Here is a 24,346-nt window from a genome sequence, read left to right as displayed (position 1 = left end):
TTTTCAGACCTAATCAAAATCAGAAGGATGTCATTGTATTTCTGTTATTGAAAAAGTCATCACACTTTTAAGTACAAGACAGTAATTAGTAGATATTCTGGCAGCTACCAATATATGAACTATTATACAATGGACTCACATTTACCAGGCTAGTAAAGGTACTAAGTAAAGGTTGTATAGTAGTAGAAGAAGCTGTTTTATGATGGTATATGAGGTGTTCAGTTATGGACGTGTCAGATTTAGGATGTCTAGCTGAACATAACAAGCAGGCAGTGGAAATTTTTGAAAACTGAAAAGAATTCTTGTCAGCAAAACTGAATGTAATATATGTGTTTGCTCAATCTTTTCATTGCTATCTTCATGTCTTTGTTCCTTAATGTAGAGATGGCAGGATTCAAGGCAGGTGTGATAGCAAAGTCAACAATAAGCAGGTACTTGTCAAGTGATGATATTGGGAAAGGCCACACATACAGAAATATACATGGAGTAAAGAAAAGAACAACCACAGTGATGTGAGCCGACAAAGAGACAAATACCTTGGATAAGTCCCCTGAAGAGCATTTCTAGATGGTGACCAGAATGAAGATATAGGAAAGGATCAGCAGGAGAAAGGTGTCCATGGATATGAACCCACTGTTGGCAGCAACAATAAACTCATATTTGGCTCCATTTGTGCATGCAAGTTTTATGATCCTGGGGAAGTCACAGTAAAAGCTGTCTATTTCATTAGGGCCACAAAATGGCAGATTTATAACAAAAGCAAATTGAAAAATAGCATGTATCACCCCAATTACCCAGGCAGTGACTACAAATGAAACACACACTTTAGGGTGCATGATTTTCAAGTAGTGAAGATGCTTGCAAATTGCTATGTACCTGTCAAATGCCATGGCTATGAGGAGCACAATCTCCACTCCTCCTGTAATATGAATGAAACATATCTGGGTTAGACAGCATTGAAAAGAAATCACCTTGTATTCCTATAAAAGGTCTATGATCATCTTGGGGACTGTGGTAGAAGATACTCCCGTATCAATGAGGGACAGACTGGCCAGTAGGAAGTACATGGGGGAATGCAAGTGAGCATCAAATATCGCCAATATCAAAATGGAAAGGTTTCCTAGGATGATTGCTAAATAGAGCAAGGAGAAAAACTTTAGTTTCCCAAGATGTAGAGAGTCCCAGCCACACAAATTCAGAAACCCCAGTGTCATTTAGTCCATCCGTTTTCTGAAACAAAAGAGCTGAATTTCAAATTTCAGCAGAATTCTGGTATATTAATTTAGATTATTCACCTTTCTCAGCTCATGGCACATTTTATTATAGAGACGTTATCTGTAATAAAATATTTCATGCAAAAGATTGAATACCTGTTAATAAGTACAGATATTAAGGAAGCATACTGCTAATAGGTAACATTAATTAAATGGTTTCTTCTTGCAAGAGATTTTTACTAAATACATTTTCTTTTAAAATTCACACACAAAAAACCTAGTTCATTAGAAAAAACTGAGTCTAAGAGAAATCTCATATCAGAGCCAGGACTTATTTTCAGATTAATAAGACCTCATACTCTTTGGTTTGATCCCAGCACTATGCTCTTCAAAGACATTTACTTCATGTATGTGTGCATCTGTCCCAAGAATCCATCAATTTAACTTTCTTCAACTTTTTAACTTGACTATTAAGACAGTCAAATATCTTTTTTTTTAAAAATCAAGTCTCTGAATTCCTTGTTCCTTTCTAATCACTCATTTCTTTGTCCAACCCTGCATTGGTAAGCTTTTCTCATGTTTTGTTCATTCAGTAAGCCAAAACAACCTGGTTTCCACAGATCCTTTTTTTTTCCCTTTGGAAAAGCTCTGCATTCTAACAACTCATTCGTAAATTACTTCTCCATCATTTTTTTCCTTCATCACCCTTCATGATTTAACACTATATATCATTGCCTTTTTCTGTAAAGCCCTTTGCCTTTGGTTTCTTGACTTCTGTGAAGTCATTTCACTTCCCAATTCTTTGAACAAATTATACTTGTTTACTTAGAAGGTTAAATATCTCTCCATTTTTAGAGTAAATATCCCTATCTCACTCCAAGGAGATGAAAACAAGAGGATGAAATCAACAAGGGGGTGACTTTTTTCTGAACCAGTTGGTGTCATTTGACTTGGCTGTGAATTAGTCTAAGATGGGATGTGTGACCCAGAACTGCTTAAGGAGCTAAAATGCACTGTCAGCTATTGACAGGGTGGAGGTGAGGGGTCATTCTCCTAATTCGTTACTTCTTCTGTATATATTTCACTGACAATGATCATTTATCTTCTATTACCCTTAATTTTTCGTGTGGCTCATGCTTCTATCTAAATATTTGCTTTTATGTAGTTACCAGTTTACTCATTTTAACTAGTGTCTAGATAGAACAATTTTTAACTATATGGCTTATATTTTAAATTCAGAGTAATATATCCAAAGTTGTATGCTTTATACCCAAATGAGTGTCCTACCTCCACCTTAGGTTAATATTTCAAAACTTGACTCATATACTCTATTCCAATGCCCTGATGAATATCATTACCAACCTCCCACATGCTCAGTATAGATACTTAGTGATGCATTTTTGTTCCTCTTTCATCTTCCATCTCTGAATTGAACACTACTCACTTTCAAATATTTCTTGAAGTTCCCTGTTCTTTTTTCTATTATCTTTTTCTTGCACACCTGCTACATACTTTTTATAGTAGCAATTCCAAAGATTTCTCAAAGTTTTCTCTGCCTTCAATCTTACAAATGCAGCACATCATATTTTGCTTCCACATGTCTACCTAATAATGAAAATACAGTGATACACCAACTTTAAGCCTTTGATGGCTCTGTCAAAAGAAAAATCATTAAATCTCACAGCATATCATAATAGATACTGAGTGGAAGAGATCAGGAATATTTGATTTCAAAGGTAATATCCATAAATTAGGGAATGGACTACTGAATATTTATTGGATAAGTTAAGTAAATTGCTAGGAAGGATCAGAGAACATTCTTAAACATACTGCTTTTAAGAGAATTTTAAATGAACAATAATATATGATGAAACATTAAAATTAAGTAAACATCAAAGTCTGCTAGTCCTATACGTCGAGAAAAGTACTATAAATTTGACAAGAAGATTAAATAAAGTAATATTAAATATGTGATAGGAGAGCTACTATCATTTACCAACCACACAATTATCTACTAGAAAAATTCAAGTAAATGGAAATATTAAATCAAATCTAAGCACTTTATTAAAAATGTTGTAACCTCTTAAATATAATGAGATCTCACTTACCAAAAAAAATAAAAAGTAAAAAGGTGTGTGAAATCTGCTGAAAAATATATAAATTTTCATAATATGTTTGAAATCCTTAATAAAATGGACGATCAAACCATGCTAATGGAAAAAAGCTGTCACCTCAAAATTATAAAAAAAAATCAATTCCCATTGAACTAATCTATTCAACAACTGTAGTACTCATTAAAGTTCAGTGAATGGTTTTGGAAGCATAAAATGTGACTCAAGAGAATGTGTCAATAACCATGGAAATTTTGAAAAGGAGACCTAATGGGCTCTAGAGGAGCAAATATAATGCTTCCTAAAAAGGTATGAGAATATGTCAAAAACTTTCACTAATTAATAACTGATTAAATTTACTGGAATTGAACAGATATTGGAATAAAAATAGAGTTAAAATTAGATTCATATTAGGAAATACTGCATATGACAAAAAAGACATTAACATCATGTAGGGAAATGGATGCTTTTAAGATAAATTTTTAATACCCAATATTAATATTGAAACTTGTTCATCAGGGAACCCAACTAGAAATATAAAATTGTAAGTATCCTACCATACATAATGCAGAAAAATAAATTGTGTATATATATATATATATATGTATATATTTATATATATATATTTTGTTGTTGTTTGTTTGTTTTTTACGTGGACAGGCACCAGGAACAGAACCTGGGTCCATCTGGCATGGCAGACGAGCATTCTTGCCTGCTGAGCCACTGTGGCCCGCCCATAAATCGTGTATATTTTGAAAATTTAAAAGCAAAATTAAAATAATACATTTTAATAAAATATGTGTGAATTAACTTTTATAAATCTGAGATTAAGAAGGTCTTTTTAGTCTATCCTAAATTCAGAAATGACAATTATTTTTTATACTTTTACTACAACTGAATTCTGAGCAACTGGGAAAGCAGCATCTCTCATCCTCAGCTGTCAGGAATGGGAGGTGGTTCAAGACACTCCAGAGAGCAGTTAGGTAACAACAGTCAAAATTTTTTAACTGTGACACTAGAATCCTATTTTAGAAATTAATTATTCAGAACTAATTTGACCAATGGAGAAAATATGTTTGCAAAGTTATTTTACTTATAACTATTTCATATAATATTAATTAGAAAAATTTAACTCTCCAACAATAAGAATATTATTAAACAACTAAAAGTATACACAGTAATGTACTGTAGACTATAAAGTTGTTATGTAAATGTCTATTAACCAGCATGGAAAGATATTAATATGTCAAGCAAACAGGTACAGAGTATAAATCTTTTTTTTTTTAAGTTTTGGGTGTGGTAAATGGTATTTCATATGAGTAAATGCTTAGTATTAATCCAAAAGTGCTACCAGTGGAAGGTTTTTCAATAATTTTGTTTATCTTCAATTGCTTGCCATGATTTCAGAGAAATTATTCATTGTTTCTGTAGTTTTGAAAACAAGATGTATAGACATTAATGATGGTAATAAGAAAATGTACATAAGAGCTAGTTTTAATGTGCAGTATAATGATTTCATTCATAGACAGTGGGGCCAAAGTGTTTGAGTTCCTGTGTCCTTCTGAACTGAGTTCACTGTTGCCTCAGTTTCTTATCTGTATAGGGCATGTAAAAGGTATCTACCTCGTATGATTGTTTTCAGGACTAAATGAGTCGAAACAGAAAAAATAAATGTCAGAAAATGTTCTGGTATATTTTAGATGCTCAAATTGTAATCTATTGAGTTCATTTTGATGATTCACAGGAAGCATCTAGATTTTTTCGGATTGGGAATAATGTTTGCATTCTTCTGGCAAAAATATATCTAGCATGATTTTCATGCTATACTCAGTTGAAATGTATAGGCAGGACATTACTTTTTTTATGATCCTGGTTTCCAGGATCTGCTAAAGATATCTCATATTTCACTTTAACAAAGAGACAAGCACTTTGAGGAATATTTTATGGTCAATGAAACTAGGAGAGACAGACCAAGGATATAAAATAACACGCATGAAAATCATTCAAATAAAGAGACATAATGAGATGAAGACAAAAGAGAATTAGAATGCATGTGGAGAGTAAAGAGAAAAGGTGAATAATAATAATGCAAGTAGGTGCTGGAAAATTAAAGAATGGGTTTCCTACCTATCAATTCAGTCTCAGGTTCAGTTTCAACTGTAACAGCTTCAAGGATTGAGAGACAGATATTGATTTCTTTTTAGATTCATCTTCATTGCTCAAGATTAATAGTTATAAATAGCTCCTACCATTAGGAATGAAACCAATTGGCAGGACTGGGTATTAATGACAAATGTTTAACTCCATTATTAACTTCCTACCAAAACTAGGTCCTAGATGCACATTGGTTTTCCCAGGGGCCAAGTTTCATGCTGAAAAGAGTAATAGGAAAATTGAACAAGCCAGTGTGATCCCGATTAATTTTGTAGCTGTGACTACATGTTTACCAATTTGAGAAATTTAGTTGTTCATTTTAGATGTTCATTAAATTATTTATCCTAAGGAACCACTGAAAATATGTTTATCTTCAATATTATGTTTAGGTCTGTTTTAGTATGTTAATGCTTCTGGAATGCAAACATACAGAAATGGAGTTGCTTTTATAAATGGGATTTATTAAGTTACAAATTCACAGTTCTAAGACCATAAAAATGTCCAAAATAGGCATCAGATAGAGATAACTTAACTCACAAGAGAGACTGATGCCTGTCATGTGGGAAGACGTATGGCTGGTATCTGCTGGCCCTTGTTCCTTGTTCCATTGCTTTTATCTTCTGATTCTAGTGGCTTTCTATTTAGGCATCTGTGGGTCCTGACTTACCTTCTCTGGAGCAAAACTCTGGGTTTCATCTATTTTCTTATTATCTTATTGGAACGGCACATGGTGATATACCTGCTGTGCTCTGGTTCATGTCTGGTTTCTGTCAGCTCTCTCAGCTCCTGGCATTTCCTGGGACATCTGCCTTTCAAAACGTCTGTGTTTAAGGTTTCTCCTAGATATTTCCCTATGTCAGCTTTTTGAAGGGCTCCAATAAACTAATTGAGACCTACCTTGGATGAGTGGAGTCACATCTACATCTAAGCTAAAGGTCGCACCCAAAAATGGTGCCTCATTGTCCATGGAACTAATCTAATCAAAAGGTCCGACCATGCAATATTGAATCAGGACTAGAAGAACAAGACTTTTCTGAGCTACATAACAATTTCAAACCAACACAAATTCCAAAACCAGAATAGACCAATTAGTGGTGCTGTCCAATGGCTAATACAGTGTTAGGTGTTAGGTATTCACCCTTCCTCTTAGAAAGAATACTTCATTTCATTTGAATTCTTCTTTATATTCTCCTGAATAGTTCTTTTGGTTTTTCATTGAAAGAGGCCCATTATTTCATTTCTAATACTTATTTACTTTTACAACACTATTAAATTTAACTTTATATTTGCCAAAACTCACCAACCATTCTTGCCATTGTCAAGCTCACCAATTATTGAGGAAAACAGAAATCAAACAGGCAAAATAGTGTGTTAGATGTTATTATGAGGGGATAGTTTCCTAGAGTTGCGAAGTTGATAGGATGCATATCTGTTAATTTAATCTATTAAGACAGATATATAAAAGAATAGATGAATATATCCACAATTATTTCTCAGTGGAAAATTCAGTAAGTAAGTTACAGTGCTAATATTTTTGTCTATGTGTTTGATTTTTACTTTGTATTGTAAAATATAACATATATAAAAAGAAAAGAAAAAAATAATTTTCAAAGCACACTTCAAAAAGTAGTTACAGAACAGATCACAGAGTTTGTCATGTGCTACCATTCTGCCATTTAAAATTTTTCCTTCTAGCTTCTCCAAAACATTAGATGCAAGAAGGAATATTAATATAATGATGCTGCAGTCATACTCATTTTTTAAATCCTGTTTTCTCTGTTATACCTCATGTTTCTCCTTTGATTCTTCTCCCAATCTATGGGGGTATTTAGGAAATGCCTATTCTGATTTCTTCACATTGGCAAGGAGTGTAGGCATTACAGGATAGGGAGATGCAATTAATCAATAATTTTGGAGAGACTAGAGTTCTTAGTTTCAGAATTTATCTGACTTAGGAACTCTCTGGGAATTATGGGCTCCAGGAAAGCAAGCTGTGTTGGTTTGAAAGGATGTATGTCCCCTAGAAAAGACATGTTTTAATCTAAATCCCATTTCATAAAAGCAGAATAATTCCTATTCAATACTATATGTTTGAAACTGTAGTCAGATCATCTCCTTGGAAATGTGATTTAATCAAGACTGGTTGTTAAGCTGGATTAGGTGATGACATGACTCCACCCATTTGGTGGGTCTTGAGAAGTTTCTGGAGTCCTATAAAAGAAGAAATATTTTGGAGAATGAGAGATTCAGAGAGAGCAGAGAATGCTGCAGCACCAAGAAGCAGAGAGTCCACCAGCCAGCAACCTTTAGAAATGAAGAAGGACAACGCCTCCCAGGGAGCTTCATGAGACCAGAAGCACGACAGAAAACTAGAAGATGATCCCGTGTTCACCATGTGCCCATCCAGCTGACAGAGAAACCCTGACTGTGTTCGCCATGTGCCTTCTTATTTGAGAGAGAAACCCTGAATTTCATTGGTCTTCTTGAACCACAGTATCTTTCCCTGGATGGATGCCTTTGATTGGACATTTCTATAGACTTGCTTTAATTGGGACATCATCTGCAAATAATGAAAGTTTTACTTCTTTTCTGATTTGGATGTGCTTTATTTCTTTCTCCTGTGCAGTTGCTTCAGGTAGGACTTCTAGTACATTGTTGCATAACAGTGGTGATTATAGGCACCTTTGTATTGTTCCCAATCTTAGGAGGAATGTTTTCAGTCTTTAATCAATATGCATGATGCTGGCTCTGGATTTTTCATATATGCACTTTATGATATCGAGAAAGTTTCCTTTGATTCTTACCTCTTGAAGTTTTTTTATCAGGAACGGATGCTGAATTTTTGTTGAATGTTTTTTCAGCCTCAATTGATAGGATTATATGATTTTACCTTCCTATTAGTTAATGTGCTGCATTATCTTGACTGAGTTTTTTTTTGTGCATGTTGAAATACCCCTGCATTACTGGTATAAAGTCCACTAGATTTTTACATATAATTATTTTAATGTGTTGTTGGATTTGATTTGCTAGTATTTTCTTGAGTTTTTGCATCCATGTTAATTAGGGCAATTTGGTCTGTAGTTTACCTTTCTTTTAACATCTTTATCTGGTTTTGCTATTAGAGTGATGTTAGGTTCATAAAATGAGCTACATAGCATTCCTTTTTCTTTACATTTTTGGAAAAGTTTTGGCAAGATTGGTATTAGTTCCTTTCAGTGTATTGGAAAAAATACCCCTGTATAGCCATCTGGTCTTTGACATTCCTTTTCAGTAAGACTTTTGATGACTGATTGAAACTCTCTGCTTGTAATTGGTTTGCTGAACTCTTCAATTTCTTCTCAAGTCAGTATAGGTAGTTTGTGGTGTTTCTAGGAATTTGTCAATCTCCTCTACATTGTGTAGTTTTTTGGGATATAGTTGCTCATAATATTTTCTTATGATTTTAAAAATTTCCTCAGGATCCATGGTAGTGACCCCCCATCCTTCCTATTTTTGTCCTTTCTCTTTTTTCTTTGTTAGTGTAGCTGAAGTTCCATTAATTTTATTGATGTTTCTCAAATGACCTACATTTGGTTTTATTGATTTTTCTTATTGTTTATTGCTTTTCAGTTTGTTTATTTACTATTTCTCTCCTCTTATTTGCTCTGGCATTAGTTTGTTTTTCTTACTCTTACTTCTCCAGGAGAGGAGTTTTAAGTCCTTGATTTTTGCCCATTCTTACTTTTAAATATTGAAATTCAGGGCAATACGTTTCCATCTCAACACTATCTTTACCACATCCCATAAGTTCTGTTGTGGCGTATTCTCATTATCATTTGTCTCCAGATATTTACTAATTTCTCTAGTAATTTCTGCATTGACCCAATGATTATTTAAAAGTTTCTTGTTCAGACGAGGCCAAGATGGTGGCTTAGTAAGGTATGTGCATCTTAGTTCGTCCACCAGAGCAACTATTAGGTGACCAGAAATAGTGCAGAACAGCTCCCAGGGCCACGGCAGGGACCGGACACACAGCGTACTTGGATCAGCGAGTTCCCCAAGACGTGGCGGCTGGCGGCCAGTGCCCCTCACCCACAGGCAGCTGCCTGGAGGGAGAGGAGGGAGTCTCCAAGAGTGGCAGGGACTGGGTCCCACCAAACACCAATAGTGGCATTAATAAAGGAGCCATAACATTTTTTGCTGGTGGGACCCACAGACAGACAAGCACCAGATACATGGCAGGATAAAAAAAGACAGAGCCCAGAGACTTCACAGGAAAGTCTTTCAACCTGCTGGGTCTCACACTCAGGGAAATCTGATTAAATGTCCAGACGCCAGCAAAAAATAACAAATCACACCAGGAAAATTGAAGATATGGCCCAGTCAAAGGAACAAACCAATAGTTCAAATGAGATACAGGAGCTGAGACAACTAATTCTGAATATACAAACAGAAATGGAAAACCTCTTCATAAACCAAATCAATAAATTGAGGGAGGACATGAAGAAAGCAAGGGATGAACAAAAAGAAGAAATGGAAAGTCTGAAAAAACAAATCACAGAACTTATGGGAATGAAAGATACAGTATAAGAGATGAAAAAAACAATGGAAACCTACAATGGTATATTTCAAGAGACAGAGGTTAGAATTCGTGAACTGGAGGATGGAACATCTGAAATCCAAAAAGAAACAGAAACCATATGGAAAAGAATGGAAAAATTTGAGAAAGGGCTCAGGGAATTGAACGATAATATGAAGCACACAAATATATGTGTTGCGGGTGGCCCAGAAGGAGAAGTGAGTGGAAAAGGAGGAGAACAACTAATGGAAGAAATTATCACTGAAAATTTCCCAACTCTTATGAAAGACATAAAATTACAGATCCAAGAAGTGCAGTGAACCCCAAAGAGAATAGATCCAAATAGGTGTTTTCCAAGACATTCACTAGTTAGAATGTCAGAGGGCAAAGAGAAAGAGAGGATCTTGAAAGCAGCAAGAGAAAAACAATCCATCACATACAAGGGAAACCCAATAAGACTATGTGTAGATTTCTCAGCAGAAACCATGGAAGCAAGAAGACAGTGGGATGATATAATTAAATTACTAAAAGAGAAAAACTGCCAACCAAGAATTCTATATCCAGCAAAATCGTCCTTCAAAAATGAGGAAGAAATTAAAACATTTTCAGACAAAAAGTCACTGAGAGAATTTGTGACCAAGAGAACAGCTCTGCAAGAAACAATAAAGGGAGCACTAGAGTCAGACACAAAAAGACAGAAGAGAGAGGTGTGGAGAAAAGTGTAGAAAGAAGGAAAATTAGATATGATATACATAATACAAAAGGCAAAATGGTAGAGGAAAGAATTACCCAAACAGTAATAGCACTAAATGTTAATGGACTGAATTCCCGAATCAAAAGACAGACTGGCAGAATGGATTAAAAAACAGGATCCTTCTATATGCTGTCTACAGGAAATGCATCTTAGAACCAAAGATAAACATAGGTTGAAAGTGAAAGGTTGGGAAAAGATATTTCATGCAAATAAAAACCAGAAAAGAGCAGGAGTAGCTATACTAATATCCAACAAAGTAGACTTCAAATGTAAAACAGTTAAAAGAGACAAAGAAAGATACTATCTACTAATCAAAGGAACAATTCAACAAGAAGACATAACAATCATAAATATTTATGCACCAAATCAGAATGCCCCAAAATACGTGAGGAATACACTGCAAATACTGAAAAGGGAAATAGACACATCTACCATAATAGTTGAAGACTTCAATTCCCCACTCTCATCAATGGACAGAACATCTAGACAGAGGATCTATAAAGAAACAGAGAATTTGAATATTACAATAAATGAGCTAGACTTGTCAGACATTTATAGGACATTACACCCCACAACAGCAGGATACACCTTATTCTCAAGTGCTCATGGATCATTCTCAAAGATAGACCATATGCTGGGTCACAAAGCAAGTCTCAACAAATTTAAAAAGATTGAAATCATACACAACGCTTTCTCAGATCATAAAGGAATGAAGTTGGAAATCAATAATAGGCAGAGTGCCAGAAAATTCACAAATATGTGGAGGCTCAACAACACACTCTTAAACAACTAGTGGGTCAAGGACGAAATACAAGAGAAATTAGTAAATACCTCGAGGCGAATGAAAATGAAAACACAACATATCAAAACCTATGGGACACAGCAAAGGGAGCGCTAAGAGGGAAATTTATTGCCCTAAATGCCTATATCAAAAAAGAAGAAAGGGCAAAAATTCGGGAATTAACTGTCCACTTGGAAGAACTGGAGAAAGAACAGCAAACTAACCCCAAAGCAAGCAAAAGGAAAGAAATAACAAAGATTAGAGCAGAAATAAATGAAATTGAGAACATGAAAACAATAGAGAAAATCAATAAGACCAGAAGTTGGTTCTATGAGAAAATCAACAAGATTGATGGGCCCTTAGGAAAATTGACAAAAAGAAGAAGAGAGAGGATGCAAATAAATAAGATCAGAAATGGAAGAGGAGACATAACCACTGACCTCACAGAAATAAAAGAGGTAAAAACAGGATACTATGAACAACTTTATGCTAATAAATACAACAATGTAGATGAAATGGACAAGTTCCTAGAAAGGCATGCACAAACAACTTTGACTCAAGAAGAAATAGATAACCTCAACAAATCAATCACAAGTAAAGAAATTGAATCAGTCATTCAAAAGCTTCCCCCTCCCCAAAAAAAGAAAAGTCCAGGACCAGACGGCTTCACATGTGAATTCTGACAAGAATGCCAGAAAGAGTTAGTACCAACCCTGCTCAAACTCTTCAAAAAAATTGAAGTGGAGGGAAAGTTACCTAATTCATTCTATGAAGCCAACATCACCATCATACCAAAACCAGGCAAAGATATTACAAAAAAAAAAAAAAAACTACAGACCAATCTCTCTAATGAATATAGATGCAAAAATCCTAAACAAATTTTTAGCAAATCGAATCTAGGAACACATTAAAAGAATTATGTATCATGACCAAGTAGGATTCATCCCAAGTATGCAAGGATGGTTCAAGATAAGAAAATCAATTAATGTAATACACCACATCAAAAAATCAAAGCAGAAATATCACATGATCATCTCAATTGATGCAGAGAAGGCATTTGACAAGATTCAACATCCTTTCCTGTTGAAAACACTTCAAAGGATAGGAATACAAGGGAACCTCATAAAAATGATAGAGGGAATATATGAAAAACCCACAGCTAATATCATCCTCAATGGGGGAAAATTGGAAACTTTCCCCCTAAGATCAGGAACACGACAAGGATGTCCATTATCACCACTGTTATTCAACATCGTGTTGGAGGTTCTAGCCAGAGCAATTGGACAAGAAAAAGAAATAGAAGGCATCAAAATTGGAAAAGAAGAAGTAAACTATCACTGTTTGCAGATGATATGATACTATACATCAAAAACCCTGAAAAATCCACAGCAAAACTACTAGAGCCAATAAATGAATAAAGCAAAGTAGCAGGTTACAAGATCAACATTCAAAAATCTGTAGTGTTTCTGTACACTAGCAATGAACAAGCTGAGGGGGAAGTCAAGAAATGAATTCCATTTACAATTGCAACTAAAAGAATAAAATACTTAGGAATAAATTTAACTAAAGAGACAAAAGACCTGTACAAAGAAAACTGCAAAAAAACTGTTAAAAGAAATCACAGAAGACCTAAATAGATGGAAGGGCATACCGTGTTCATGGATAGGAAGACTAAATATAGTTAAGATGTCAATTCTACCTAAATTGATTTACAGATTCAATGCAATACCAATCAAAATTCCAAAAACTTGTTTTTCAGAAATAGAAAAACCAATAAGCAAATTTATCTGGAAGGGCAGGGTGCCCTGAATTGCTAAAAGTATCTTGAGGAAAAAAACGAAGCTGGAGGTCTCACGCTGCCGGACTTTATGGCATATTATGTAGCCACAGTGGTCAAAACAGCATGGTACTGGCATAAAGATAGATATATCGACCAATGGAATCGAATAGACTGCTCAAATATAGACCCTCTCATCTATGGACATTTGATCTTTGATAAGGCAGTCAAGCCAACTCACCTGGGACAGAACAGTCTCTTCAATAAATGTTGCCTAGAGAACTGGATATCCATATGCAAAAGAATGAAAGAGGACCTGTATCTCACACCCTATACAAAAGTTAACTCAAAATGGATCAAAAATCTAAACATTAGGTCTAAGACCAAAAAACAGTTAGAGGAAAATATAGGGAGATATCTTCTGAATCTTACAATTGGAGGTGGTTTTATGGACCTTAAACCTGAAGCAAGAGCACTGAAGAAATAAAGAAATAAATGGGAGCTCCTCAAAATTAAACACTTTTATGCATCAAAGAACTTCATCAAGAAAGTAGAAAGACAGCCTACACAATGGGAGACAATATTTGGAAACGACATATCAGATAAAGGTCTAGTATCCAGAATTTATAAAGAGATTGTTCAACTCAACAACAAAAAGACAGCCAACCCAATTACAAAATGGGAAAAAGACTTGAACAGACACCTCTCAGAAGTGGAAATACAAATGGCCAAAAGGCACATGAAGAGATGCTCAATGTCCATGGTCATTAAAGAAATGCAAATCAAAACCACAATGAGATATCATCTCACACCCACCAGAATGGTCATTATCAACAAAACAGAAAATGACAAGTGCTGGAGAGGGTGTGGAGAAAAAGGCACACTTATCCACTGTTGGTGGGAATGTCAAATGGTGCAACCACTGTGGAAGTCAGTTTGGCAGTTCCTCAAAAAGCTGAATATAGAATTTCCATATGACCCAGCAATACCATTGCTAGGTATCTACTAAAGGACTTAAGGGCAAAGACACAAATGGACATTTGCACACCAATGTTTATAGCAACATTATTTACAATTGCAAAGAGATGGAAACAGCCAAAATGTCCATCAACAGATGAGTGGCTAAACAAACTGTGGTATATACGTACGATGGAATATTATGCAGCTTTAAGACAGAATAAACTTATGAAGCATGTAATAACATGGATGGACCTAGAGAATATTATGCTGAGTGAGACTAGCCAAAAACTAAAGGACAAATACTGTATGGCCCCACTGATGTGAACTGGCATTAGGGAATAAACTTGGAATATGTCATTGGTAACAGAGACCATCAGGAGATAGAAATAGGGTTAGATAATGGGTAATTGGAGCTGAAGGGATACAGACTGTGCAACAGGACTGGATACAAAAACTCAAAAATTGACAGCACAATACTACCTAATTGTAATGTAATTATGTTAAAACACTGAATGAAGCTGCATCTGAGCTATAGTTTTTTTTAATATATTTTTTATTTTTTCTCTATTATCGTTTTATTTCTTTTTCTGTTGTCTTTCTATTTCTTTTTCTAAATCGATACAAATGTAGTAAGAAATAACGAATATGCATCTATGTGATGATATTAAGAATTTCTGATTGTATATGTAGAATGGAAAGATTCCTAAATGTTGTGTTAGTTAATTTTTTTAATTAATAAAAAATAAATAAATAATAAAAAAGTTTCTTGTTTAATCTCCATATATTTGTGAAAGCTCTGGTTCTTTGGTGATTACTAATTTCAAGCCTCTATTTGGTGGGGTCAAAGTGCTTTGGACAATTTTAATCACATTAAATTTATAAAGACTTATTTTGTTTCCCTGCATATGATCTATCCTGGAGAATGTTCTGTGTGCACTAGAGAAGAATGCATATCCTGGCGTTTTTGGGTATAATGATCCATATATGTCTATTTAGGTCTAATTCATTTATCATATTATTTAGTTTCTGGTTTTCTTTGTTGATCATCTGTCTGGTTGTTTTATCTATAATGGAGAGTGGTATACTGAAGCCTCCCACTATTATTGTAGAAATGTCTATTGCTCCTTTCAGTTTTGCAAATATTTGTTGTGTGTACTTTGGAGCACCTTGATTGAGAGCATAAACATTTATGATATTTAGTTTCTTTTGGAGAATTGTCCATTTTATTAATATGTAGTATCCTTCTTTGTCTCTTATGACATCTTCACATTTTAAGTCTATTTTATCTGATGTTATATAGCTATTCAGCTTTTTTTGGTTACAGCTTGAACAGAACATCTTTTTCCATCCTTTCACTTTAAATTAACTTCTGTCCTTGCGTCTAAGGTGCATCTCTTGTAAAGAACATACAGATAGATTCCATTTTTAAATCTATTCTGCCAATCTGCATCTTTTAATTGGTGAGTTTAGACTGCTAAGTTTCAAAGTTATTACTGTATTAGCTGTTTTTAAATCTACCATCTTATCCTTAGGTGTTAATAGTCAGATCTATAAATTGATTATGCTTTCTTTCTTTTTATCCTTGAAGTTACTTAGCAATGCTGTTCAATTAATTGTGTCCCCATCCATACCTCCTTCTCCTTTTTTTTCAGCTAACAGGACTCCTTTCAGTATTTCTTATAGGGCAGGCCTATTGTTTGCATAGTTCTCTAAGTCTTTATGTGTCTTTGATGATTTTAATTTCTCCATCAATTTTGAAGGACAACTTGATTGGATAAAGAATTCCTGCCTGGAAAGATTTCTCATCCAGGATTTTAAATATATCATGCTTCCATGCTTCCATGTTACCTGTTGGGTAGTCCAAATTCAAACATGTGTTTTCCCTTTTGTGTAGTAAATTGTTTTACTCATTCTGCTTTCAGACTTTCTGTTTCTCCTCAACATTTAACAGTTTGATTAGTATGTGTCTTGGGGTAGGCCCATTTGGATTTATTCTATTTGGAGTTCATTGGAACTCTTTATTTGTGTATTTAGGTATTTTATAAAGGTTGGGAAGTTTTCCACGATTATATCTTCAGCTAACTTTCCAAGCCCTTTTATCTTTTCCTCCTGGGACACCAGTGAGCCTTATATTTGTTCACCTCTTGTCATCCATCATTTCCATAAGATCCAGTTTCATTTTTTCCATCTTTCTTGCCATTTATTCTCTTGCTTGCTCTAGTTCAATTATTTTGCCTTCTAGGTCACTTTTTCTTTCTTCTGCATCCTTGAGTCTGCTAGTGTATGTTTCTAGTATACTTCTAATTTGGTCTACTGTACATTTCCTCTCTGTGAGGTCCACTATTTTTCTATTTAATCTTTTGAATTTTTCCTTATGCTCTTCTGGTGTCTATATGACATGTTTTATTTCTTTATAAATATTATTGACTAGTTGTCCCATAGTCTGTGTCCCCTCTGGAGAACCTGAGTCTCCTGCATGGAAGAGTGCTGGTATTTTTCAGTAAGAAAATAGAACCACAGTATTTTAACAGATCATGTCAGGCATAGATGAATTTTAAGATAATTATATAAAGAGTTTTATAATTAAAATAGTAGTATGACATTGAACTGATAACTATAAAAGAAAATATGTATTACCAAAACTGAATCTAGAAGTCATTTTCTAAAACAGAAAAAAAACAGACCCATTAATCTGGAGAAAACAACATTAACAAATTAATTTTCTATAAATTATAGTGGCACTGAAATTCAAGGCATTCCTGATGTGCAGAAAGTACCATTGTAAATGAGAAAATTGACCCATCATTTCAGGGACATGTGCATGTCTGAGGCCTTAGAAATAGATAAAGTGCAACATCATTTCCAACAGTTTTCTTTGATAATCCAGGCTTGTATTTTTCAAAGTTTACTGCTAGACTGTAAATAATCTTTCACTTATTTATTCTTCTCCTATTATTACACAGTTACTTAGAAAGCTGTTTGCTGAGACTTTGATCTCCTCTGTATAGCTTTTACATTAAAAAATTGCCTTTACCCATACCATGGGTTCCTAATATGATTCTGAGTGCTTGATAAATATACAATGCTTCTGCTCCTGTTATAAGAAATCTTAGAATTTCATGCCTCAAATTTCTGGCTTCCCATCTTGACCAAGGTCAGCTTCTTAGAAAAATTTGTTAAAATACATTCTAGAATTCATATATATTATGATCTTTTATGTGTGTCTAAAAGAGATGCAGTATACATATAGGGGATATTTTCAATATATGCAAAAGAAAAAGAACTAGGAAAAGAGAAGGAGTTTAACACAGTCTTCTTGAAATTCTTTTCTCATATAAGAATTACTATCAAATAAAAAGAGATATGTTCAAAGTAATATGCTTATATCTTTAGTTTGGATACTTGTCATAAAACTGTAAAGAAGCAACTTTTATCATACAACTATCAGGTGTATTTCAATTCAATAGGCCATAGAATTTTGAGCAGGCAACGTTTTCAAGACCTCAAACCATGAAAGCATAGATTTGGCCTCCTTCATTGACACCCTTTTAAAAGGAGGTATGAAAAAAAAAGAAGGTATGAGAGTTTAACCTTCCAAACAATTCTGTTCTTACTAATTTAACAATCAAAAGATTTGCATTATACATTAACAATCAAAATAATGATCGCATGTTTCCCACTTGTGCATAGCACTGATTATTGCTCATGATTGGTTGTGCTCAAATCTTTGACATTTCTCAGTCTGAAATGCATAGGCAAGCAATTCCGCTTAAGATTAGGTTTGCCCTCACAATCCCATGCCAACTTACTCATTCATATAGAATATCTGATTTAGCATCATGAAAATCAAAGAGTTGTATTATTTACTAGCTGTTCTACTTTTGCCTTGTTCCTGTTAGTACTGATGGATACATTATAAGACAGTGCCAATTAAGTTGATTTGGCAATGTATTATTTAAATTACTGAGTGTTGAATTGTAGTTTATAGCTTGATAATTATGAAAATTAATATATTCCTTGCACTTCAAAATCAGACTACAAAAAGAGAAGTTATGTTAATGAGGCAGAAACACTTTCATCTCAAAAGACTAAGAATTAAGGGTATATAAAGTGTTCCTATGCAATTCAGACAGATGATGATCCATGTACACATTTTCTTGGATTGATAGAAGGCTCACTTCCTAACTGTGTGATGGTTAAATTTCAGCTTAGAAGCTGAAATATGTATACTCTATACTTACATCAATCATTCATTTTTCTGTTTAATTTTAAAACAGTTTTCAATCATTTTGCAACAGGTTATTTTCTGTTATTAATTATACATTTGTTCATCACTGTGTACAAGTATGGTTTAAAAGAATCTCACTTATGTGTATGTTCTGTCTGCTAGACTTTTAAATAATTAACTCAACAAATTTGTCAACTTCTCACAAACTCCCCAGCTTAGGGTTTATGACAAACTTGATATAATATTTATTAAACCAGAAATGAATAACAGCAATTTCATTAAACACAATTGAGTTTGCATTTTAACTGTTTTAAAATAGACAATTCTCCCATTTAAAAATTGGTTTTAAATATATTAATGTATATGCACAACAATTACCAGAATCTATATTGGAGTACTTTACCTGAAAAGAAACCCTACATCATTTAGCTATTAATGATTCCTACTTGTACACAGCCCCGATTACTAATCTACTTTCCATCATTATAGATTGTCCTGTTGGACATTTCATATGAACAGAAGCAATATGTGTGGTTTTTTTGTGACTAGATTATTTCACTCAGCAGAAAATTTTCAAGGATCTCTATGCTGCAGTATTTAAAGCAATCAGTATTTCTTTCCCTTTTATGGCTCTATACTATTTAATTCCATGTGTACAACATTTTACTCATCTATTGAACTGTTGATAGACCCATGTTTTTATTGCACTTTGGCTATTGTGAATAATGTTGTCATTAACATTTGAGTAAAAGTATCTGAGTCTCTATTTTCAAATTCAACAATTTTTGTAGATCATATAAGGGAACAAAAAGCATCTGTGATTGACTGAAAATAAATCTTTGTCATCTGTAGGTTGAGAGTTGCTATTTCTGAAAACAAATTACAAATTCTATGTAAGTCATTCAATTACTAAGCAATTTAATTATCAGCCTCTCAAGTTCTCTTATGTTGTAGTGGGGGCATTGATCATAATGGAGTGGCATCCTGAAAAGTGGAATGGAAGCATATGGGCAGTTTCTAATGAAGCTGTGAATGTTTAACCTCTGAATTTAATCTCTGAATTTGAATTACTCTGAGTCTTTTTTATTGATGGAAACAAACTTTCTAGCATTGTCTGATAAGGTTTTTCTCCTGTTGTTCAAAGAATCTGCAATGATTTTTACTGGGGAAATTGACTTGAAATGGGTTCCTGATCCTCCTAAGTTCCTATGTCTATCATCTCTCATCACTTCTAGACCTATATCCAAAATTAGAAGATATTCATAAGGTGAGTACAGAATGTGATCCTGGGGAAGTGCAATACCAGAGAATCACAGTTTTGTCAAAAGGTATCAATAGAAAACTGGAAAACATGTATGGGGATTTTAAGGAAGTGGGATCAGGTTAGGAGAAATACAAAGTTGTATCGAGCTGAAACTTTTACTTGGAATCACTGGGAAGAAATTATAGACTTAGTGTTTTACCTTAGGGGCTTGGATTGACTGAATTGATTTGCTTGTCTGATTTACTAAAGCCTGGGATCAAAGGTGGACTACCCAAATTGAGTTGAAAATTTAGGCTTCATTGTTATGCTCTTGAGGAAGACTTTGAAAGTCTTGTAATACTGGCACATTAGTATGGATTTATCTTATAAAACCTATACATCTTCAACTTTACCATGTGCCATTGGCTAGTTCAGCAAATACTTCCTTCTCTAGCCTTCCAAAAATACATTCTTAAGGAAAGTTCTGGCATCCATGAAGGACCCTCCTGGTTCTCAGTTTTCTTATTGCTATAGTCTGGAAGAGATTGGGACTCACTCTCCCCAGGAAAAGAGGGGGATGTGGCACAGTCCTGATACAAATAATAGCTGGGAAATTGTGGCAGTGGGTTCCATAGTTTTGGTCCTTTCAGGACAGGCACCTATAGCACTGTGGAGACACTATACATATCTGCCTCAGAAACAGAGGGACAGAGGGTACAATATCACTTACAGTTTCAGGGCAGTGTGAAATAAATTACCAAAGTGTACAATCTCCTGGTAAGGTTGGGAAAGCACATTATTTGCAAGCTGCTCTCCTGACCCTCTATCTAGGACAATTTGGGATGGATCTGCGCAGCATGCATTTGTCATGTTTTGGCTGGGAAATGGTATTGAACCAATTGCCAAGGAAGACCTTTAGCATGAACTCAATTGTGCTGGTTTGAAACTGTTATTTTCCCCAGAAAAGATCATGAACTTTCAATGCCTGCCTTAAATAGGAGGCAGACCTATTTTGGTTGGGACATTTTGATTAGGTGGTTACAATTGAAAGGTGACCCATTATATTCAAGGTGTGCCTTAAATCTTTACTAGAGTCATCTCAGAGAGAATAAAAGACAGAAATTTAGAGATAGCTGACCAGAAAAGGATACATGGAAGCTGAACCAGCAGACAATGACCATATATGTCTTCTCAGTTGAGTGAGAAACACTGGATGCTAGCAGCCTGTCTTCAGAAAAGGTATCACCCTGTTTATGTCTTAATTTGGATATTTTCATAGATTTAGGAATTCAAATTTGCAAGCTACTAAGCTACCCTTGTAAAAGTGAACCTCTTTCTGATATATTGAATTCTCACAGCTTTAGCAAACCAAATACCAATCAACAATATATCTTAAACACGAGAGGGAAACAGCTTTCAAAGTAATCTTATTAAGATCATCAGATACCCAGATGCCAACAAAACAATTACAAGACATTCCCTTCTTGGGACTCTGAACCTATTTTGATCAGGAATTACTGACAAACCAAATGCCAAAGAAGACCTTTAATATAATCCTAATCAATAAGAAATCTTAGACAGAAGAAGGAAAACCACTTTCAAAATAATAATCTGATCAATATATTCAGATGCCTAGATACCAGCAAAAAATTACAAGTCACAGTAAGTAACAAGAAGACATGGACAGGCCAAATGACTAAATTAAAATGTCAGAGGAGATACAGAATTTGGAACTAATCAAAGATGTTCGAAGAAATCTACATATTTCAATAAGATGGCAAGAGATAAAGAATATTAAGAAGACAGCAGGAGAGCATAAAGGGAAATTTGAAAGAATACATAGAAAAGTAACAGGTCTTATGGAAATGAAAGATACTGTAGATGAAATTAAAAATATGCTGGAGACACTCAACAGCAAATTTGAAAGTCAGAGGAAAGTATCAATGAACTATAAGTCATAGACAGAATCAATAAAACCTAACATTGATTCTCTGAGATTCATAAAATTAACAAACTCACAAACATATGCATCATAGGTCTACAGGAAGGAAAAGAGAAAGGAAAAGGCCCAAGAAGAACATTTGAGGAAATAATGGCTGAAAAATTTCCAACCTTCATAAAAGACATAAATATGCAAATCAAAGGACCTCAAAATATTCCTAATAGAATTAATCTAAATAGACTCACTCCAGGACACATGCTAATCAGCGTGTCAAATGCCAAAGAGAAGGAGATTATTTTGAAAGCAGCAAGAGAAAAGTGATTCACCATATACAGGGAAGCCACGTGAGACTAAGTGCTGACTTCCCCTGAGACATCATGGTGGCAAGAAGGAAGTACAACCTATCTAAGGTATTTAAAGGGAAAAAGTGCCAGCCAGGAATACTTTATCCAGCAAAGCTATGGTATAAATATGACGGGGAGTATAGACTACTCAATGATAAACAAACAATGAGAGAAATCCCATTCAGGAAATACTAATGGGAGTTCTGCCAGATGTAAAAAAAAAAGACTGGTAATAGAGACTCAAAGGAGAGTATAGAAATGAGGAGTATCAGTAAGGGTAAATAAAAAGATAAAAGGAGAGAGAATAATAGACTTGACAAGTAAAATGCAAGGACAAATCAGTCAAAGTAAGGACAGCTTTTACAGTTAATGTTGAATGTTAATGGATTAAAATTCAATGTTAACAAGAGATCTATTGTAGAATGAAAGACACAAAAATGTTGAAGATGAAATTGTAGAAAAAGGTTTTCTGTGGAAGCAATATCCAAAAACAGCCTGGGAAGTTATACTAGTGTCAGACAAAATTGACTCTATATGCAAAATATTTTTATGAGACAAAGAAAGACACTCTATATCAATAAAATGGGCAATTCACTAAGAAGAAATAATGATCATACATATTTGTGCAAATAGTCAAGCTACCCCAATGTGCATGAGGCACACACTTGCAAAACTGAAGGGAATAAATAATAGTAATCTCTAGAGTAATAATGGGAGAGAATCAATAAGGAAACAGAACACAAATCATATGATAAATGTAACTATACCTAACAGCTGTATATAGAACAATACATCCTAAAAGAGCAGGATATGTATTTTTCTCAAGTGCTTATTGAACATTCTGCAGGATAGACCACATGCTATGGAACAAATCAGGTCCTAATAAATTTTAAAGATTGAAATTATACAAAGCACTTTCTTTGTTCATAATGGAATGAAGCTAGAAATCGATAACAACTGGAGAACTGGGAAACTCAAACATGTGGAGGTTAAATTACATGTTCTGAATCTTTGGGTCAAAGAATAAACTGCAAGGAAAATCAATAAATAGCTCGAGGTTAATAAAAACGAGAACACGACACATTAAAACTTATGAGATTCAGTGAAGGAAGTGCTGAGAGGGAAATTTTTAGTGCTACATATCTACATTAGAAAGGAGGAAAGACCTAAAATCAAAGATCCAAGTGTACACACTTAGAAGCTAGAGAAAGAACAACAAACTAATCCCAAAGCAAGCAGAAAGAAAGGAATAACAAAGATTAAAATGTAAATACATAAGACAGAGAAATGAAAAACAATAAAATCAATAAAACCAAAAGTTGGTTCTTTGAGATTAATAAAATTGACAACCCTTAGCTAGACTAACAAAGACAAAGGGAGAGAAGATGAAAATAAGTAAAAACAGAAATATGAGGGGAACCATTTCCCAAAACCCCAAGAATATAAAATGTACTGTGAGTATACTATGATCAACTCTATGTCAGCAAACTAGACCACTGCGATGAAACGGCCAATTTTCTAGAAACATATGTATAGTGACATGTGTTTTCACTGACTTGAGAAGAAATTGAAGACCTCAACAATACAATCACAAGTAAAGGGATTGATTCAGTCATCAAGAACGATCCAACAGAATTTGGGCTTTCTTTTAAATTTTGATTTCTTTTTTGGAGTCATGAAAATGTTCTAAAACTGATCATCAGAATGTATGCAAAACTATATGAAGGTACTGTGAGCCACTCATTGTGTACTTTGGATGGTCTGCATGATGTGAATACATGTTTATCCAATGAGGAAGTACAAATGGCTAAAAAGTATATGAAAAGGTGGTCATCTGTATTAGCTATTACAGAAATGCGCATCAAAATCGCTAAGCAATATAATTTCACATTTACTAGAATGGCCACTATTAAGCAAATAGAAAATTTCAAGTGTTGGAGAGGTTGTGGAGAAATTGGAACACTTATTCATTGCTGGTGGGAATATAAAATAGTATACCCACTGTGGAAGGTGTCTGGTGGTCCTCAGAAACCTGAGTGTTTTAGTTTGTTAAGCTGTCAGAATGCAATATACCAGAAATGGAATGGGTTTTAAAATGGGAACTTATTAGGTTGCAAGTTTACAGTTCTAAGACTGTGAAAATGTACAAACTAAGGCATCCAGGGTAGGATACCTTGGCTCAAGGAGGCTGCTGACATTCAGGGTTTCTCTTTCAGCTTGGAAGACACACAGAGATGCATGCTAGCTTTCCCTTCTCATTTCATAAGGTTTCCCCATGGG

The 24,346-nt window shown here is 34.4% G+C and overlaps 1 pseudogene; it reads right to left on the bottom strand.

The window, feature by feature from the left end:
- Positions 1 to 305: 305 nt before the first annotated feature.
- LOC143655399 (olfactory receptor 4F15-like) overlaps positions 306 to 24,346 on the bottom strand; it is a 30,013-nt pseudogene continuing 5,972 nt past the window's right edge.

The sequence above is a fragment of the Tamandua tetradactyla genome, chromosome 14 (assembly GCF_023851605.1).
Source record: "Tamandua tetradactyla isolate mTamTet1 chromosome 14, mTamTet1.pri, whole genome shotgun sequence".
NCBI classification, from domain to species: Eukaryota; Metazoa; Chordata; class Mammalia; order Pilosa; family Myrmecophagidae; genus Tamandua; species Tamandua tetradactyla.
This window is presented reverse-complemented; position numbering and strand designations above follow the sequence as displayed.